Consider the following 19,103-nt stretch of genomic DNA (forward strand, 5'->3'; position numbering starts at 1 on the left):
CAAAGTCATTGTTGAACTGAAATACAATTAAGAAGTATATTAATAGTGAAATGCAATTAAGAAGAAGCATATTAACAGTAAAACCCCACAATTGTTGAGCCTTTTTTAAGGATTTGACCCCAGAGGTGCTGACCTTTTTTTAGGATTAAGGTTCTTGAGCTTTTTGGGGGGAAGTTTTGCCCTAGTAAATAAACCGCCACGAGGGCCGGATTAAATCGACCAGAGGGCCAGATTAGGCCCCTGAACTGGACTTTGGACATGCCTGGTCTAAAAGAACATTGGGAAAATTTAAATTCTTTGGCAGGATAGCAGGAAATATGACAAAACCAATGCATTTTGAGATCTAGGAGAGATGGGTGGAAGGCCCCCAAAGTGGACTTTGGACATGCTTGGTTTAGGGGAACATAAATACAAGAGCAGACTAATCCGATTCAAACTCTCTTTCCCGCACACTTACCGTCTTTTGCAAGATGTATTTAAGGAAGACAGTAAGGGAAATGGTTTTGGTCATACTAAATCAAAATTAAGAGACAGAGTTGCTAGATAGTAAAAGAAAATCATTGCCAAAAACGTATAAGAATGGCATACAAAGGATGAAGAAGTTAAGTCGGTTATGATTAAATGGGCTCAAGATTTTGGTCATAACATTGAATTAGATAAGTGGGAAAGATTATGGGCAAAAACAATTTATTGAATGTACAGCACTAATTAAAAATTTAATGAAGGTGACGTATAGGTGGTATTTGACGCCGACTAAACTTGCTAAAATATATATAACTCAAGATAAGGCACGCTAGAAATGCAAGGAGAAGGAAGGGAATTTCGTCCATAGGTGGTGGATGTGCACTAAAGTCAAAGTCTACTGGGATATGATTTACAAAGAATTGAAAAAGATCTTTAAATATACTGTTATTAAAAAAACCAGAGGCTAATTTTTGAAAGTGATTTACAAATGCTAAAGTAAATTGTTTTAAGTAGAGTAAGAAGGTAAATAGGGCGATATATGTTCAGGTAGGCAGCTGTGGTGGTCTAACGCAGTTGAAATATATAAAAAATATATAAATTGTCCAGTAGCACATTGCAGACCAACTCAGTTTGGTCTTGGTAGAAGCTTTTGTATCTGAAGAATTGGACCTGCATACAAAAAATTATACCAAGAAGAAGCCAAGTTTAGCAAGCCCTGTTTAGGGAAGCTTTTAATGTTTGACGGACTATTGTATTTTAATATTTTGTCGCCAAGAGTGGCTGGGGAAACCCAGCCAGATAGGCGGGGTATAATTTTTATTATTATTATTATTATTATTATTATTATTATTATTATTATTATTATTATTATTATTATCATCATCATCATCAGGTGCTACTGGACAATTTTTAAAGGGTGATATAGAAATGCTAAGAGGATCGTGACTGCTTAAGAAAGCCAGGGAGTGGGAGCGGGGGAAGGGGGAGGGGAGTCGACGCTTGGTATGAGCAAAGTTGTATGTGACGATATGACAAAGGAAAAAATAAAAGAGGACTTCTTCTAGGTTCTGTACCCCAAATCCCCCCCCCCAAAGAGCCCAATTTCGAGGTCACCATCATCCGGAAGGCTTTTTTCAGCAAACCCTCTGACATACAGAAAGCAAAAGGGACCGGTTTCATTTTCTTTTTTTAATTTTTATTTTATTTATAACATAGTCCACAACAACTCATACATACAAACAGACCCACCACCATTGACTAATTATCAAAATTAAACTCCTATCCCCTTACACAAAGAAAACATAACATAAAAATAAAAGACTTTATTCTGTTAAATGGCCGCCTTATTTACCTCTTGTATACTATTTCTTTTGTATGGGATTATTACAATTTTTCCTAATTATGACTTAAACCACAAAGTCTCCTGTAGAAATTAATTGAAACAAGTCCAAGTGTATATTTTGGGGCACTGTTTGGTAAAGTATTCTCTGCATTTTCCCCATTCCTTTTGGAATTCTTGTCTGGGTTGTGCCCTAATTGTCTCTGTTAATCTGGCCAATTCAGCATGGGGTAAAAGCCTAAGAAAAAGCTAAACAACTTCAATCCTAAAAAAAGTTCAACAATTTAAACCCTAAGAAAAGAGCTCAACAACTTCAATCCTTAAAAAAAGTAAACAACTTTGGTCGGCCCTTATGGCCCTTCACTTCATCAAATCTGGCCCTCTTTGAAAAAAGTTTGGACACCACTGCCTAATAGGAAAGTTTCTGTATTTTTTTTTCACAGGCCCACCAGAAATGTATAAGTGTCCCTTCTTCTTTACTGCACCTCCAGCACAGTTTTTTTGTTTTATACATTTTAGCTATTTTGGCAGGTGTTAAGTACCATCTATAAAACATCTTTTATATAGATGTTCCCCCCACCCCAAGGCAAAAGGGACCAGTTTCTTACGCTGCCTTTCTCTTTCAGCGCGTTGGCCAGGTTGCAGTAGGCGTCAGGGAAGTGGGGCTGGAGCTCAATGGCCCTCTTGTAGGTATCGATTGCCAGATCGATCAGCCCCTGTTCGTAATACACACATGCCAGGTTGCCGTGGACAACAGCGTGGTTGGGACTCAGGCTCAGGGCCCGTAGGTAGGCTGCAACGGCTCTGAAATGAGATCAAGGACTGGTTCAGTTTCATTGTCACCAGGGTGGATAAAAATCTGTTTTTTAAAAAATAAAATGCTTTGGGAGGACGATTAAGAGGATCGAGGCGGGCCGGGACTGCTGATTCTTTTAGATTTGTTAGCGGCCTTCGACATGGTCGATCACAAACTTTTGGACCACCGCCTTGCCAACGTGGGGATTCAGGGCACAGTCAGACAATGGCTGTGCTCCTTTATCTCAGGTCGGGGACAGAGGGTGGCGCTAGGGAGGGAGTTGTCGCTGCGGCACTCCTTGTTGTGTGGAGTGCCGCAGGGCACAATCCTTTCCCAGATGCTTTTCAATATCTTTATGCGCCCCCTTGCCCAGATTGTCCGGAGTTTAGGGCTGAGTTGTCGTCAATATGCTGATGACACCCAACTTTATCTGTCAATGGACTCGGCCCCAGACACACTGACCAGATGCTTGGAAGCCGTGGCTGGGTGGCTGCGTGGGAGCCAGTTGAAGTTAAATCCTTCGAAGACAGAGGTCCTCTGGCTGGGTCAGGACAACATGGGGTTGGGGGGCCAACTCCCATCTCTTGTGGGGGCGCAATTAGTGCCAGAGCCTTCTGTCAAGAGCTTGGGTGTAACCTTCGATGCCTCTCTTTCCATGGAGGCACAGGTTGCAGCCACAGCAAAGGTGGCATTTTTCCACCTCCGCCGTATTAAGGAATTGGTTCCTTACCTTTCTCGCCCTGATCTGGCCAGTGATCCATGCGATGGTCACCTCCAGGCTTGATTATTTTAACTCGCTCTATGCTTAGACTCACTCTGACACCCTATATGGGATTTGGTATATAAATTTTCCCGTGGCTTTTTTTGCTGGCCCATGTAGCACCAGCATGGATAGCTGGCTTGGGTGAATAGCTGATGTTTCCTCCCTTTGTAGTCTTGATGAGGCTGCATTTTAAGCTGTATTTTAATTAACTGGGGTTTTTTTCTATTCTATTTTATTGTAATTTATATTTGGTGTTAGCCGCCCTGAGCCCGGCCCTGGCCAGTGAGAGCGGGGTAGAAATAAATAAATAAATAAATAATTCGGGGAAGAATTATTTGTTTTAAGTTTTTCATGTGTGCGAAAACTCAGTCCAAGTTTTTCTTGGGGAAAAAATGTTTCAGCACATCAGTTAAGCAACATGGATACATATGCTACCATGTTACTGTTTAAGTGAAATAAATTGCTTAAATTGTTATGAAGGAAATGTTTCTTTTCTCCTTCCAATCAAGTGCAGCAGAAAAGTTGTTCAAATAAAAAGTGTTCACTTATTAAAACTCACCATCATTTCGTCACAATCGGGCTGTATATAGCAGAACCAAATCATTTTGATATAACTGTAGAAAAGACTCTGAAGTTAGGATTCCAAAAAGGAAACCTGCCTCCGTTTGTCAATATTAAGAGGATGCCAGCAAGGCTGAACCTTCCGGTAAAAGGGGGATTTAAATCAAGTCTTATGGATTTGGGATTTAAATCAGTTTGCTTTAAATAAAATCAACCCTCTAGGCAACAATGGGAGTTAGTTTGGGTATGGGTGCAACCACTAAACTGAGAATATAAGACGTAATGTGATTATACGCAAAACCAATAAAAAACATTTATATAAAAAAGAGAATATAAGCTCTATGCCTATTTGCTTACCTGTCAAATATACGCGCCTCCTTCAAGACGTTCCCCAGATTAATGTAAGCATCCAGGAAGTTGGGGTCCAGGGTCACCGCCTGAAAATATTTAAGATAATAGATTTTTGTTACTAATACAGTCATACCTCAGGTTGAAGTAGCTGCGGGTTAAGCATTTTCGGGTTGTGCTCCGTGGCGACCTAGAAGTAACAGAGCCCGTTACTTCCGGGTTCTGCAGCTTGCGCACGTGCAGACACTCAAAATGATGCCACACGCATCTACGGAAGCAGCAAATTGTGACCCGAGCATGTTCGCTTCAGGATGCAAACGGGGCCCCGGAACGGATCCCGTTCGCATCCAGAGGTACCACTGTATAACAGCATGGTTACTTTTAAATAAGTGGGTCAACTTTGACCTAGGCTGCCTCCTACCTACCTTCCTACCTTATCGATCTACCGACTTTATCTTATTATCTATCTACTTGCCTACCTATCTTATCTATCTATCTATCTATCTATCTATCTATCTACCTACCTACCCTATCTATCAAATCTATCTACCTACCTACCATCTAATCCAGGTGTGGCCCAACTTGGCCCTCCAACCCCCATCATCCCTACCTAACAGGACCAGTGGTCAGGGACAATGTGAGTTGTAGTCCCAAAACAGCTGGAGGGCCAGGTTTGGCCATGCCTGAATCTATCTACCTACTCAATCAATCAATCTAACTAATCTATCTATCCATCTACCAACCTTTCTTATATATGTATCTATCTAATCTACCTACCTAATCTATCTAATCTAATCTAATCTAATCTAATCTAATCTAATCTAATCTAATCTAATCTAATCTAACTATCTATCATCTATCTAATCTATCTATGCAAGGAATATCAACTGTACGAGAAATGGTACCAACTAATGTACTAACAGGACACCGGAGGCCCATTGCAGCTGAAAAAATGCCTCCAGTTTTAATATAAAAAAGAATGGGAAACGTTTATTGCATATTGACAAAAGCAGTGCACACAGGTTAATACATTAGCAGGATTAATTTTTTTAAAAAAACCCACCTGTAATGGTTAAATTTAAAGTAGAATCATAGAATCATACAGCTGGAATAGACCACAAGGGCCATCGAGTCCAACCCCCTGCCAAGCAGGAAACACCATCAGAGCACTCCTGACATATGGTTGTCAAGCCTCTGCTTAAAGACCTCCAAAGTAGGAGACTCCACCACACTCCTTGGCAGCAAATTCCACTGTCAAACAGCTCTTACTGTCAGGAAGTTCTTCCTAATGTTTAGGTGGAATCTTCTTTCTTGTAGTTTGGATCCATTGCTCCGTGTCCGCTTCTCTGGAGCAGCAGAAAACAACCTTTCTCCCTCCTCTATGTGACATACTTTTCTATATTTGAACATGGCTATCATATCACCCCTTAACCTCCTCTTCTCCAGGCTAAACATGCCCAGCTCCCTTAGCCGTTCCTCATAAGGCATCGTTTCCAGGCCTTTGACCATTTTGGTTGCCCTCCTCTGGAGTAAGGACAGTCCCCGGATTTACAAATCAGTCCCCATACAAAATCCATTTAAGTTGAAAAGTATCCCCGGACTCATTGAAAAAAAATCTGATAACCTTAAATTAGTGATGATGATTTTATTGAAGAAGAAGAAGAGTTTGGATTTGATATCCCGCCTTTCACTCCCTTTAAGGAATCTCAAAGCGGCTAACATTCTCCTTTCCCTTCCTTCCCCACAACAAACACTCTGTGAGGTGAGTGGGGCTGAGAGACGTCAGAGAAGTGTGACTGGCCCAAGGTCACCCAGCAGCTGCATGTGGAGGAGTGGAGACGCGAACCCGGTTCCCCAGATTATGAGTCTACCGCTCTTAACCACTACACCACACTGGCTCTCCAGTGATGATAATGAATGATGATAATACAAAGGAACCAGGGGAGGCAAGTCAAATAATCCCATAATGTGGGATTAACATTGATTGTGTATACAGTTGTTTTTTAAAAAAATATTATTTAATTTAATGATTTGGTTTTTTGTGAAAACTAAAAAAATATTATACAGTGGTAGCTTGGGTTAAGTACTTAATTCGTTCCGGAGGTCTGTTCTTAACCTGAAATTGTTCTTTTTTTAAATAATAATAATAATTTTTATTAAATTTTCCTATTTACAAATTCGCCATCCCAAACAGTATTCACAAATTTCAACTTTTTGGACTTCCACAAGCTTTTCCACCAATCCATATTTTCTATTTTTATGCATTCTCTAAATTTATATTGCCATTTAATATTATCCTTTCAGTTCTATTTCTTTTTTACAATACATCTTTAACTTTCACAAAGCCTCTTTAAATCCCACTAGCGTTGTCTGTTCGTCACATATGCTTTTCCGATAATCTGTAAACTTTCCCGAGTCCTCGATGAACTTGTGATCCCATTGATATCTAATCTTCCCAGTCAGTTTATCCAGTTCTGCATAGTCCATAAGTTTCATTCTCCACTCTTCAAGGGTCGGTAGCTCCTCTTGTTTCCATTTTTGGGCCATTAATATTCTTGCCGCTGTTACTGCGTATTGGAAAAGTTTGTAATCCTTTCTATTTATCTCTCTTCCAGTTATTCCTAACAAAAAGGCTTCTGGTTTCCTTACAAATGTGTATTTAAGCATCTTCTTCAACTCATTATATATCATTTCCCAGAAACCCTTTACCTTCTTACATTCCCACCACATATGGAAAAAAGATCCTTCTTTTTCTTTACATTTCCAACACTTATTACATGTTTTGAACATTTTTGCTAACTTAACCGGTGTTATGTACCATCTATATACCATTTTCATAATATTTTCCTTTTTCCATTTTCATAATATTTTTCCCAGTCAGCCAATTGTATATTATAACCAAAGTCTCTGGCCCAATGTATCATAACCGACTTTACCTCCTCGTCCATCGTTTGCCAATCCAACAACATTTTATACATTTTTGACAATATCTTATAATCATTGTTTATCATCTCTATTTGAAATTTCGATTCTTTTTCCGTATATCCACTCTTTTAAATCCTTTTTAAACATTTCATTTACCTGAAAATAATGCAACCAATCAAACACATGTTCTTTTACTTGTTCATATGGCTTCATTTTCCATTTCCCCCCTTCTTTAATTATTAGCTCTCCGTAAGTGATCCAATTCCCTCTCATATTGATTTTCTTTACACTCATAACCTCTAATGGAGACAACCAGTGTGGAACTTTGGGTTCTAATATATTTTTACACCTATCCCATATTTCTATTATGGAGCTCCTGAAAATGTGATTCTCAAAACCCTTGTGACTTTTCTTCTTCTCCAACCACAAATACACGTGTCACCCAAATCTATTATCAAATCCTTCTAACTCTAACAGTTTATTGTTTTTTAATTTTATCCATTCCCTTAACCAGCAGAGACAAGACGCTTCATAATATAATTTCAAATCTGGCAGCGCAAAGCCTCCTCTTTCCTTTGCATCTGTCAATAACTTACATTGTATTCTTGGCTTTTTGCCCTGCCAGATATATCTTGAATTTGCCACTCTTTGAAAGTCGTTGTCCCCCTAATTATAGGAATCATTTGGAACAAAAATAACATCTTTGGAAGCACACTCATTTTGATCGTTGAGATTCTACCCCAAAAAGAAAGTTTCATCCTTCCCCAAACTTACAAAACTTTTTTGATTCTGTTCCACACCGGTATATAGTTGTTTTGAAATAAATCAATATTTCTTGGAGTTAACCATATTCCCAGATATTTTACCTTCTTCGCCACTTCAATCCCTGATTCTCGTTGCATTACTTCTATTGCACTTTGGTCCATATTCTTAATCATTACTTTGGTTTTTTTCTTATTTAATTGTGGGAGCCAGGAAGTCATGGAAAAGGCTTGTAGTGCCACCTGGTGCCTTGCTGACCTCGGTGACCAGCACTCTGAGCTTACAATGTATTAGAATGTATTGACCCTATAAGGAGTTAGGTTCCCCCCTCTGGGCACTGTAACCCTATATGGTTTGTGGGTGGGTTAAAGCTTGACCGGATGAGGTAACGTGAGACATTGGAATGCAGCCATGCGGCTGGAGAGAACAAAGGATAATAAAATCGGAGGAGAGAGAGGAAGGAGCTTTTTTGCCCTCCGTCCATGGAGACATTTGCCTTTGTGTGTGTTTTTTCTTTGCCTTGCACCCCAAAATGACGGCTGGTTTCCGTCAACTGGTTCCCACAAGTGGTGCCCTCTCTGAGGCAGAATAAAAGGATACGGCTGAGGTTTTTAAAAGGGAAAAAAGAAGCAACTGGAAGCAAACAGTCTGAGGCAGACTAAGAGGATTTTAAAAGAAACTGAGAGGATTTTTGATCCAAGCAGTGGTTATCATCGACTCACTACGTCCGGCAAGGATTGCAAAGCGCTCTACATCTTTAAAAAAGATCCCGGTGAGTTCGATCCCTTCTATTATATTGATTTTTGAAAAATGGGCAGCTCTTTGACTACTCCCCAACAGAAATTTTTAAAAGACTTAAAATTTCTCCTCTCCTCCAACAAACTGGAAGTTCCCGAGGGTGATTTGATACAGCTCATTCTGGCCATTGATGAACATTCTCCCTGGGACTTGGGTGTAATTGCAAATGGGACTTGGGAACTGAAACTTTGGGACAAGATTGGTGAACATTTTCATGAGCTCCCCAGCATCAGTACTCGGATTTTAAATGCATGGTGCAAGGTTCATTACGCTATGGGCTCTTTATCACCAAAAAATATCTCCCTGGCTGCATTGCCATCACAACCTCCAGCTTCTTTAATCCAGTCTGCTGTGTTAGAGTTTGTTCCAATCCTTGCCCTGCCAGCAGCTCCAGAACCCAAGCCTCCAGATTATAGTTCCTCACTAGAGGACCCAATCCTGCAAAAATATCGTGGTCTGGCTGGAAATGACCCTGCTCTTTCAGCAGCAGAACCAGCTACCCCCTTTCAACGTGCAGCCCTTGCCTGTTCCTTATCTCAGGATACCATGGCATTCCCTGTTATTGTGCCCCCTGCTGGTGCTCCAGCAGGAACTCAAGCCCAGCACCAACCTTTTGACTTTAAAATCTTGAAAGAGCTCCAATTGTCAGTCAGGACAAATGGACTGCAAGCACCATTCACACAGGCTCTTTTGGAAGCCACATTAGCCCAGCTGTTGGTTCCAGATGACATCAAGCTTTTGGCACGTACAGTTTTACCTCCATCAGCTGGTGTATTATTTGCTCATGAATGGGAAATCGCCTGTCATGGTTATGCTCCTGCCTTACTGCAACAAGCAAGAGGGAATAATCCTAATATTACCCTCGCAGATGTGATGGATGCTATGATGGGCCGTGGGCCCTTTGCTCAGGCTTCAGTACAAGCCACACTGCTGCAGATTTTATTGAGGGATACTGCTCTTGCTGCTCAACAAGCAATGAGAAAAATCCCAGAACCCACCAGTATTCAATCAAGGTGGGGTTCAATCAGGCAAGAGGCAAGAGAATCATATTCTTCCTTTATGGACAGGCTGATTACAGCAGTGAGTAGACAAATTGAAAATCCTGAAGCCAAACAAATAATTATCAAACAATTGGCCTTTGAATATGCCAAAGAGGATTGTAAGGTTGCGTTAAGACCGATAATACACAATCCTGCCACAGACACAGCAGCCATGCTTCGCATTTGTCAGTCTGGTGATACAGCCACCCACAAGATTCATCTGCTAGCAGCAGCGCTCAATGAAAACCAGCCTGTAGCCACCGATACAACGTTTCCAGCGTGGCGAACCAGGATCACCGATACCTCAGTGTGGGTAGAACGGTGGCCTCCACCAAAAGAAAAATCCGCAGCAATGGCACCATCCTGTTTCTGAACAGCTTATCTCTGAACAATTGACTTTCGGCCACATTGAACCATCTTCATCCCACTGGCTCCAGCAGACAAGGAACAGTTTGCTTTTACATTGCCAGTATATCACGATTCGCAACGTTATCAGTGGATTGTCCTCAAGGCATGCGGAACTCCCCTACACTTTGTCAACATTTTGTGGGTGAAGCATTGAAACCTTTCCACATGCGCCACCTAGAGGTGCTGCACACGAGCTGCACCTGGCCGTATTTGCTACATCGTTGCCAACAGGAATTTTATATGCTCAGGCGGAACAAGAAGAAGACTATCTGCATTATAGAATGGTTACATCTACCACATACCCCACCGAAGAACATTTATTCAGTAATTGAATCCACATCAGACATTGTTATCAAAGGACGTTCACGTGCAAATTGCTTTAGCTGATTTTATAGGTGTCATCATTTTTAACCCTCCAAAGGATGACCGTTTGACATTTCTGACACAGGTCACCTATGTTTGGCTACCCCCTTGTCTCTCACACCTCTCCCCTCTGCACTAACCCTCTTCATGGATAGAACAAGAAGTAGGGGGGTGGTGACATGGGAGGAGGGAGGAAAATGGAAATGTTTATATACCCCTCCACAGTCTTCTGCCCAGTGAGCTGAGCTAGCAGCTGTGATTCTTGCCTTTCAATCCTTTCCTACTCAACCTTTCAATCTTATTGTGGATACTCAGTATGTATATCGCCTTTTTGCTAGTTTACCAATATCTTATATAACTCCTTCCTTGGATTCTGACTTGTTTTCCTTGTTTCTTGGCCTGCAGGCCTTACTTCAGCACAGAGAGTTATCTTATTATGTTGCACATCTTCGCTCCCACACATCACACCCAGGGTATTTAGCAGAGGGCAATGCAAGAGCAGATGTGGCTCTGAGGGACATTTCTACCTTTTCTCTCTTTTCTGACCCTATACTAGGTCATAACACCTTTCACCTTCCTGCGAAAGCATTGGCAAAGCATTTTTCTATTCCTTTGGCCCAAGCAAGGGATATAGTTTCCCAATGTGCTTCTTGTTCTAAATCTCAGCTGGCCATTCCTTTTGATGCTGTCAATCCTAGGGGCACGTCTGCATTGGCGTGTTGGCAGATGGATGTCACACACACACCTGTGTTGGCTCCACTCTCCAAGGTTCACCTCACGGTGGACACCCACTCTGGATTCATATGGGCTACGCCCATGAGGGGGGAAACAGCTCGGCATGTCATTCAGCACACTATCCGCTGTTTCTCAGTCATGGGTAAACCTGCGCGTATCAAAACTGATAATGGTCCAGCATATATTTCTAAAACATTTTCGGAATTTTGTATGTTGTGGAATGTGAAATTAACTCATGGCATACCCTTTAACTCCACAGGTCAAGCTATAGTGGAAAGAGCACACCTGACGTTCAAAACACTATTGCTTAAACAGCTTGGCGGCCGAAGCATACCAACGGCAGATATCCCTTCGGCTGTTCACCAAGTTCTTTTTGTACTTAACCATCTTTTATATCCACATAATAGGACCCATACTCCCGCGGAATTGCATTTTAGGAAGGAGGAGGCACTCCCCCGCCCCTTGGTGGTGTACCGACGCTTGCCTGATCCCGCGTGGCATGGACCTGTTCCGCTGATCACGTGGGGACGAGGGTACGCGGCAGTGGACGTCGAGGACAAGCCTTTGTGGGTTCCAGCTCGATGCGTGCGGCCATGGCGAGTCCCTTCAACTACAGAAGTGCCTTCCTAACCATTTGCCTTGCCATCTTTTGCTGCATCATTATACAAGGATGAGAAGCAGACGACACAATCCAGTTGCAGCCACCATATTTCACCTTATCGGCTGGCAAGCAGCTGTCGCCTGAATCCTACTCTGGCTGGCAGTATCCACGGCTCAGCCACTCTCGAACTATAAGAACAGCATTGTTGAATAAGACTTTTAGGGGAGAAAATTATCATAAGATATGGAGGAATAATATTTTTGTACAAGATATGATTAAGTTTACCAGTTTATTGCATGCTTCTAAATGTTGGTTATGTATGCACATGCCGCCCTTTGCCAGTCATTCAGGCATAATGCTTCATGGCGTGCCTGTCAATGGATCTTTTCAATTTACTGATATTATATCCCCTAAGCAAACTTTTTGGCCTCCAGTACAATTGACCCTCCATGAGCCTGCCCCCATTTGTTTTCAAATTAAAGAGGGGAAAGAATCATGGGGCATATATCCAAACTGTCAATATACATTGAAATTCATGTTTAATAGCTCTTGTTCTCTTACAGGAACATACAGTGACCAATCTCAGTGCTTTAGAAGCGATACCAGTGCATGGCTAAAAACTAGGAAAGAAACCTACCATGCAAATTGGAGTCTGAATTCTTCTATCCCTGGCTTAGCAAATGCCACAGATGAGCAATTTCATATCAGTTCCTTATTTACTGAAGCCTTTAATTGGTCCCAACAGAGTAGTAATATCAGCTATTTACTCCAAAGAGAGTTATGGTTGCTTTGTGGCGAAAAAGCATACAAAGCCATTCCTCGAAACCTCACAGGCACATGTACATTGGGTCTCGTGGTTCCGTTGTTGTATAAGGTTGATAAGTTACCATCTTCTCTTAGACTACGAAATCGTCGGGAGGTAAATTCACCCATAAATCAATATATCGGTACCCAGGTCTCTCGGGCCTTGCTGCCCTCGGTGGGTGCAGCAATGAACTATAGGGACCTCCATCGGCTAGCAAATTGGACTGAAGGATTATTCAATGATACCATAAAAGCTTTGAAGGAACTCAACCAGGAGGTGTCTGCAATGAGAGAAGTGGTTTTACAGAATCGTTATACTTTGAATGTGATTTTAGCTTCAAAAGGAGGAGTTTGTGCGCTTGTTCATTCTCACTGTTGCATGTTTATTCCTGATAATAATGTCAGCATATCTGCGACAATCGACCATATGGAAACCATGGTAGCCCACAATCCGTTTGCCCCCCCTCCTTCCGTTGATCCATGGGCATGGTTATATTCTTGGCTTCCGGATGGAAGTTGGCTTCGACATTTATTGATTTTAGTGATCATTATAGTAGTTATTTGCATTATTTTGTGTTGCTGTATACAATGTATTCCTTCTTTAATTTCTGTATGTACTGCATGGTTCTCCAGTCCGCGGCCCGCTTCCGGTCTCACAAGAGTCGCCTATCGCGCTCGATATAACCGTATTGGTACTGACATATATGACTCTGATTAAATAAATAAAGAAAGAGGGCATGTGGGAGCCAGGAAGTCATGGAAAAGGCTTGTAGTGCCACCTGGTGCCTTGCTGACCTCGGTGACCAGCACTCTGAGCTTACAATGTATTAGAATGTATTGACCCTATAAGGAGTTAGGTTCTCCCCTCTGGGCACTGTAACCCTATATGGTTTGTGGGTGGGTTAAAGCTTGACCGGATGAGGTAACGTGAGACATTGGAATGCTGCCATGCGGCTGGAGAGAACAAAGGATAATAAAATCGGAGGAGAGAGAGGAAGGAGCTTTTTTGCCCTCCGTCCATGGAGACATTTGCCTTTGTGTGTGTTTTTTCTTTGCCTTGCACCCCAAAATGACGGCTGGTTTCCGTCAACTGGTTCCCACATTTAATATAAACCCGGCCACCTTGCCAAATTCCATCTCCACATTTAAACTCTTTAAAGGATCTTCTATCGTTATTACCAGGTCATCAGCAAAGGCTTTAACTTTATATTCGTTTTGACCTACTGTCACCCCTTTTATTAATTCATTTCGTCTAATTGCACTCAAGAGGACTTCCAGAACCATTATGAATAACAGTGGCGAGAGAGGACAACCCTGTCTTATACCCTTCCATATCTTCACTTCTTCTGTTATTACATTATTCACAATCAATTTAGCTCTTTGCTCTGTATAAATCGCCCTTATTCCATTATAGAAATCGTTCCCCACTTCCATAAATTCTAAATTTTTTAACACAAATTCCCATGATATACAGTGGTGCCTCGCAAGACGAATGCCTCGCAAGACGGAAAACCCGCTAGACGAAAGGGTTTTCCGTTTTGGAGGCGCTTCGCAAAACGAATTTCCCTATGGGCTTCCTTCGCAAGACGAAAGCCCATAGGGAAATCTCCGGGACAGCGGGGAAGCGCAGCGCGTCTTCCCCACTGTCCTCGGACCTCCTCCGAAGGCTGGCGGTGGTGTGGAGACCTCCTCCCGCCGCCAGCCTTTGGAAGGCTGCTCTGAAGCCTGGCGGTGGGGTGGAGAAACCTCCTCCCGCCGCCAGGCTTCGGAAGGATGCTCCGAAGCCTGGCGGCGGGAGGAGGTCTCTCTGCCCCACCGCCAGCCTTCAGAAGGCTGCTCCGAAGCCTGGCGGCGGGAGAAGGTCTCTCCGCCCCACCGCCAGCCTTCAGAAGGCTGCTCCGAAGCCTGGCGGTGGGGCGGAGAGACCTCCTCCCGCCGCCAGGCTTCGGAAGGCTCTCCGAAGGCTGGCGGTGGGGCGGAGAGACCTTCTCCCCGCGCCAGCCTTCGGGTGGCTGTCCTGAAGACTTGCGGTGGGAGGAGGGTTTTCCTTCCCACCGCCAACATTCAGAATGCTGTTCTGAATGTTGGCGGTGGGGAGGAAAAACCCTCCTCCCACCGCAAGCCCCGGGAACAGAGGAGAAGCGCTGCGCCCCTTCCCCTCTGTTCCCGTATCTGTCCTGAAGGCTTGCGGTGGGGAGAAAAGCCCTTCTCCGCACCGCCAGCCTTGAAAGCGGTTTCCATAGGAACGCATTAATTGATTTTCAATGCATTCCTATGGGAAACGGTGCTTCGCAAGACGAAAAACTCGCAAGAAGAAAAAACTTGCGGAATGAATTAATTTCGTCTTGCGAGGCACCACTGTATTATCAAATGCCTTCTCCGCATCTACAAACATTAGTATAGCTTGTTTCTCATTCCTAGCAGACAGATATTACAAAACATTTATTATATTTCTCACATTATGTTTCATCTGCCTGCCTGGAAGAAACCCTGCTTGATCATCGTGAATAAATTCTCTCAATACCTTTTTTAATCTTTTTGCTAATATTCCAGCAAAAATCTTATAGTCTGTGTTTAACAATGAGATCGTGTGTTAAATCAGAATCTTGCTTGGGAATAAGTATGATGAAGGCTTCTTTCCAAGTTTCCAGAATATCTTTTTCCTTCAAAATATTATTCATAACTTCTTTCAGTGGTACCGTCAGGGTGTGCCTCAATTCTTTGTAATAACTGGCTGTAAATCCATCTGGTCCTGGAGCCTTTCCTTTTTTCAATTCTTTTATGACCTCTATTATTTCCTCATTCTCAATTGGGGCATTCAGTCTGTCTTTCTTTTCTGTCGGGATCTTTTGCACCTTTTTTTCTTTTAAATATCTTTCTATTCTCTTCAAATTGTTCTTTTCTCTGTTGCTGTACAAATGATTATAAAAGTCCAAGAATCCTTTTCTAATGCCTTTCGGGTTCTCAATCTCTTCTCCATCCACAATAATTTTGTTGATTATGTTTTGTTCCTTTCTTTTCTTAATTTGCCACGCGAGCCATTTACCTGACTTATTGGCATTGTCCATAAAATATTCCATCAACTTCTTTTGCGCCTCTTGTATGATTTTTTGATCACCCAAGAGGTAATCGTTAATTCTCCATCTAAATGATCTTTCTTCATAACCTTTAATTTCCAATTTTATTGGACTGTGGTCTGAAATTACTCTTGGCTGAATTTCAATTTGCCGAATTCTTGGAGTTAGTTCATTCGAGACCCAAATTTGATCTATTCTTGACATTGACTGATTTGGTTCCGAATAAAATGTAAACTGTTTCTCCAGTGGATGTCTAAGTCTCCAAACATCAATTAGATTACAGTTTTTCGTCATTGAAAAGAAAGTCTTGGGTAGTTTTCCTTCTTTGCTAACCTGAAATTGTTCTTAACCTGAACTTTAGCTAATGGGGCCTCCTGCTACCATTGAGCCGCCAGAGCACGATTTCTGTTCTCATCCTGAAGCAAAGTTCTTAACCTGAAGCACGATTTCTGGGTTAGCGGAGTGTATAACCTGAAGTCTATGTAAAACGAGGTACCACTGTATATATTTAAAAATTGCATCCAATTTTGACAGTGTTATTACAAACCACTTCATTCAGCCCTGCAACATCTTGCGAAGCAGCGATATACTAATATGCATCTGTTATTATGTGACATTGGTCAAGGCTTTCTGGGAAATAATATATGATGAATTTAAAGAAAATGTTTGAAAATACATTTGTCAAAAAAGCCAGAAGCCTTCTCACTAGGTATAAGACTTCTTATGTCTGCAACGACGGCAGCAAGAATGCAACTAGCCCAATGGGGCTTAAATTGGATTGTTATGAATGAAAAAAATTAGTAAAAAAATATTTCAAAAGAGAATGCTACTTGCCCAATTAATGGGGCTTAGATCAGGTTATTCATGAAAGAAATGATAAAAAAATATTTAAAAGAAGAGAGAATGCTACTAGCCCAATTAATGTGGCTTATATTTGATTGTTATTAATAAAAAAATTAATAAAAAATAATTTAAAAAGAGAATGTCACTAGCCCAATTAATGGGGCTCATATGGGATTGTTATTAATGAAAAAATTAATGAAAAAATAATTTACAAAGAGAATGCCACTTGCCCAATTAATAGGGCTTAAATCAGATTGCTATGAATGAAAATAATAAATTCTTTAAAAGAAGAAGAGAGAACGCTACTAACCCAATTAATGGGGCTTCTAATGGATTGTGATTAATGAAAAATTAATAAAACATTATTTAACAGAAGAAGAGAGAACGCTACTAGCCCAATTAATGGGGCTTATATTGGATTGTTATCATTATCATTATTTTTCCAGGCCTTCCCATCTAGAGCCCAGAAACTCTGTAACAGTTACCTTCTCAAAGTGATGAATCGCCAGCCAGATTTCCCCTTGCGCATTGAACACACAGCCGAGGTTACTCCATGCCACAGCAAAGTTGGGTTGGGTCTCGATGGCTTTCAGGTAGCAGGCCTTGGGAGGGTCGAGAGGTAGGTAGGTACAGGGGGAAGGGGGTATTTGCACAAAAGAAAAGCAAGAGAAAAGTCCCAGTTAGCAGAGGCTTGACAACCATATGTCAGGAGTGCTCTGATGGTGTTTCCTGCTTGGCAGAGGGTTGGACTCGATGGCCCTTGTGGTCTATTCCAGCTGTATGATTCTATGATTCTACTTTAAATTTAACCATTACAGGTGGGGTTTTTTAAAAAAATTAATCCTGCTAATGTATTAACCTGTGTGCACTGCTTTTGTCAATATGCAGTAAACGTTTCCCATTCTTTTTTATATTAAAACTGGAGGCATTTTTTCAGCTGCAATGGGCCTCCGGTGTCCTGTTAGTACCATTAGTTGGTACCATTTCTCGTACAGTTGATATTCCTTGCATAGATAGATTAGATCAGTGTTTCCCAACCGGTGTTCCGCGGCACACTAGTGTGCCGCGAGAGATTGCCTGGTGTGCCGTGGGAGGGAGGCGGGCGAGTCGGGCGGCGAGAGGCGGGGCGGCGGCGGCGAGGATCCGCGTCGAGCCGGGGGCGGCTCCGCGGTGGTGGTGCCGAGGTTTCTCTCTCCATTCTCCCCTCACACACACACATAGGAAATAACACAGGATCAGCTGACAGGACCCGGCCAATGGGGCGGCGGTGGGGCAGCGCGCGCAAAAGGGAGGAGCGCGAGACAGCGGACAAGGAGGTGGCCGGCATGTCCGGGCAGCAGCAGCAACAGCAGCAGCAACTCCCGGCGACTGCTCCTCAAGCCCCGGGCAACCCTACTCCCTCACCGGCCTCGGCCGCCCTCCTGCTCCACCGCCGCCGCCTCCCCCGCCGCCGCCGGCTACCTCGGCCCCGCCGCCGCTCCCTCCTCCGCCCGCTATCGCCGCCACCACCACAACAGCCGCCGCCGCCTCAGCTGGGCCCATGCCTGCCGGGAGTGGCGGCGGCAGCAGCAGCAGCAGCAGCGCCCCGGCGCCCTTCCCTCACGGCGGCGACCCGGCCCTGCAGTGGCATAGCGTGGGGGGTGCAGGGGGGGCCGGCCGCACTGGGCGCAACATCTGCGGGGGGCGCACTCGCAGCTCTCTGCCCCTCCCGAGGTACTATTTCTGGGTTAGCGGAGTCTGTAACCTGAAGCGTATGTAACCCGAGGTACCACTGTACTTCCAAGTCAGCGTGCAAGGGATTGCAGGACCGGCGGACTTGGCGGTGGGGGTGGTTGCTGGAGCCTTGTCTGTCCTTTCAGCCCCGCACCCACCGCAGACCCCTTCCTATGCCACTGGTAGCTAGGCGAGGCGGGGGGCACTGGGCGCCACACCTCGGTGCCTGCAGCGTGCCTGAGCCATGCGTCTGCGGGCGAACTGCCCGCAAGCTCCGCTCTGGCCTCTGCCCACCGCCTCAGCCTCCCTACAGCTGAGGGGGAGGCTGCAGCGAGGCTCCACGCAGCGCGCCCTGCCATGGCTCGCCCCCATGGCACTCGCCCCTGGCTGCAGGACGCGCGCGCCGCCCCGGGCCCCTGAGCGGCTAGCTGCGCCGCTGCGCTGAGCGCAAGGAATACGTCCTCTCCGAGTTCGGCGTCCTCTTCGTGGGCAGCGCGAACCGCATCTCCAGCTTCGGGTGGAACTTTGGCCAGGTAGGGGGAAGCCTTTGGGCGGGGGGGGGCTGGAGACCGGGGTGGGGAGGGGTTAGGAGAGACGCTACCGGCCCCGTCCAGAAATGCCCAGAGCAACTGGAGCTCAGCTACACGCACACATGCGCCCTCCAAATCCCGTTTCCCACCCCTTTCTCAAAAGAAGAGAGAAAAAATGGGTCCTGGGTGTGAAACCAAAGGACCTTTCCAGCTCCTCCTCAATTCCAGGTGT

The 19,103-nt window shown here is 43.8% G+C and overlaps 1 pseudogene across 1 annotated transcript in view; it reads right to left on the bottom strand.

The window, feature by feature from the left end:
• Positions 1-17,251, bottom strand: part of LOC308578162 — a 29,150-nt pseudogene extending 11,899 nt beyond the window's left edge. The window contains exons 1-3 of the transcript in view: positions 17,114-17,251; positions 4,282-4,361; positions 2,413-2,608 (exon numbers count right to left, since the gene is read on the bottom strand). The product of the transcript in view is annotated as an uncharacterized misc_RNA (transcript). The remainder of the gene's footprint in view (positions 1-2,412; positions 2,609-4,281; positions 4,362-17,113) is intronic.
• Between the last annotated feature and the right edge of the window lie 1,852 nt (positions 17,252-19,103).

This window comes from Podarcis bocagei (genome assembly GCF_964188305.1).
Source record: "Podarcis bocagei genome assembly, chromosome: W".
Lineage (NCBI taxonomy): Eukaryota > Metazoa > Chordata > Lepidosauria > Squamata > Lacertidae > Podarcis > Podarcis bocagei.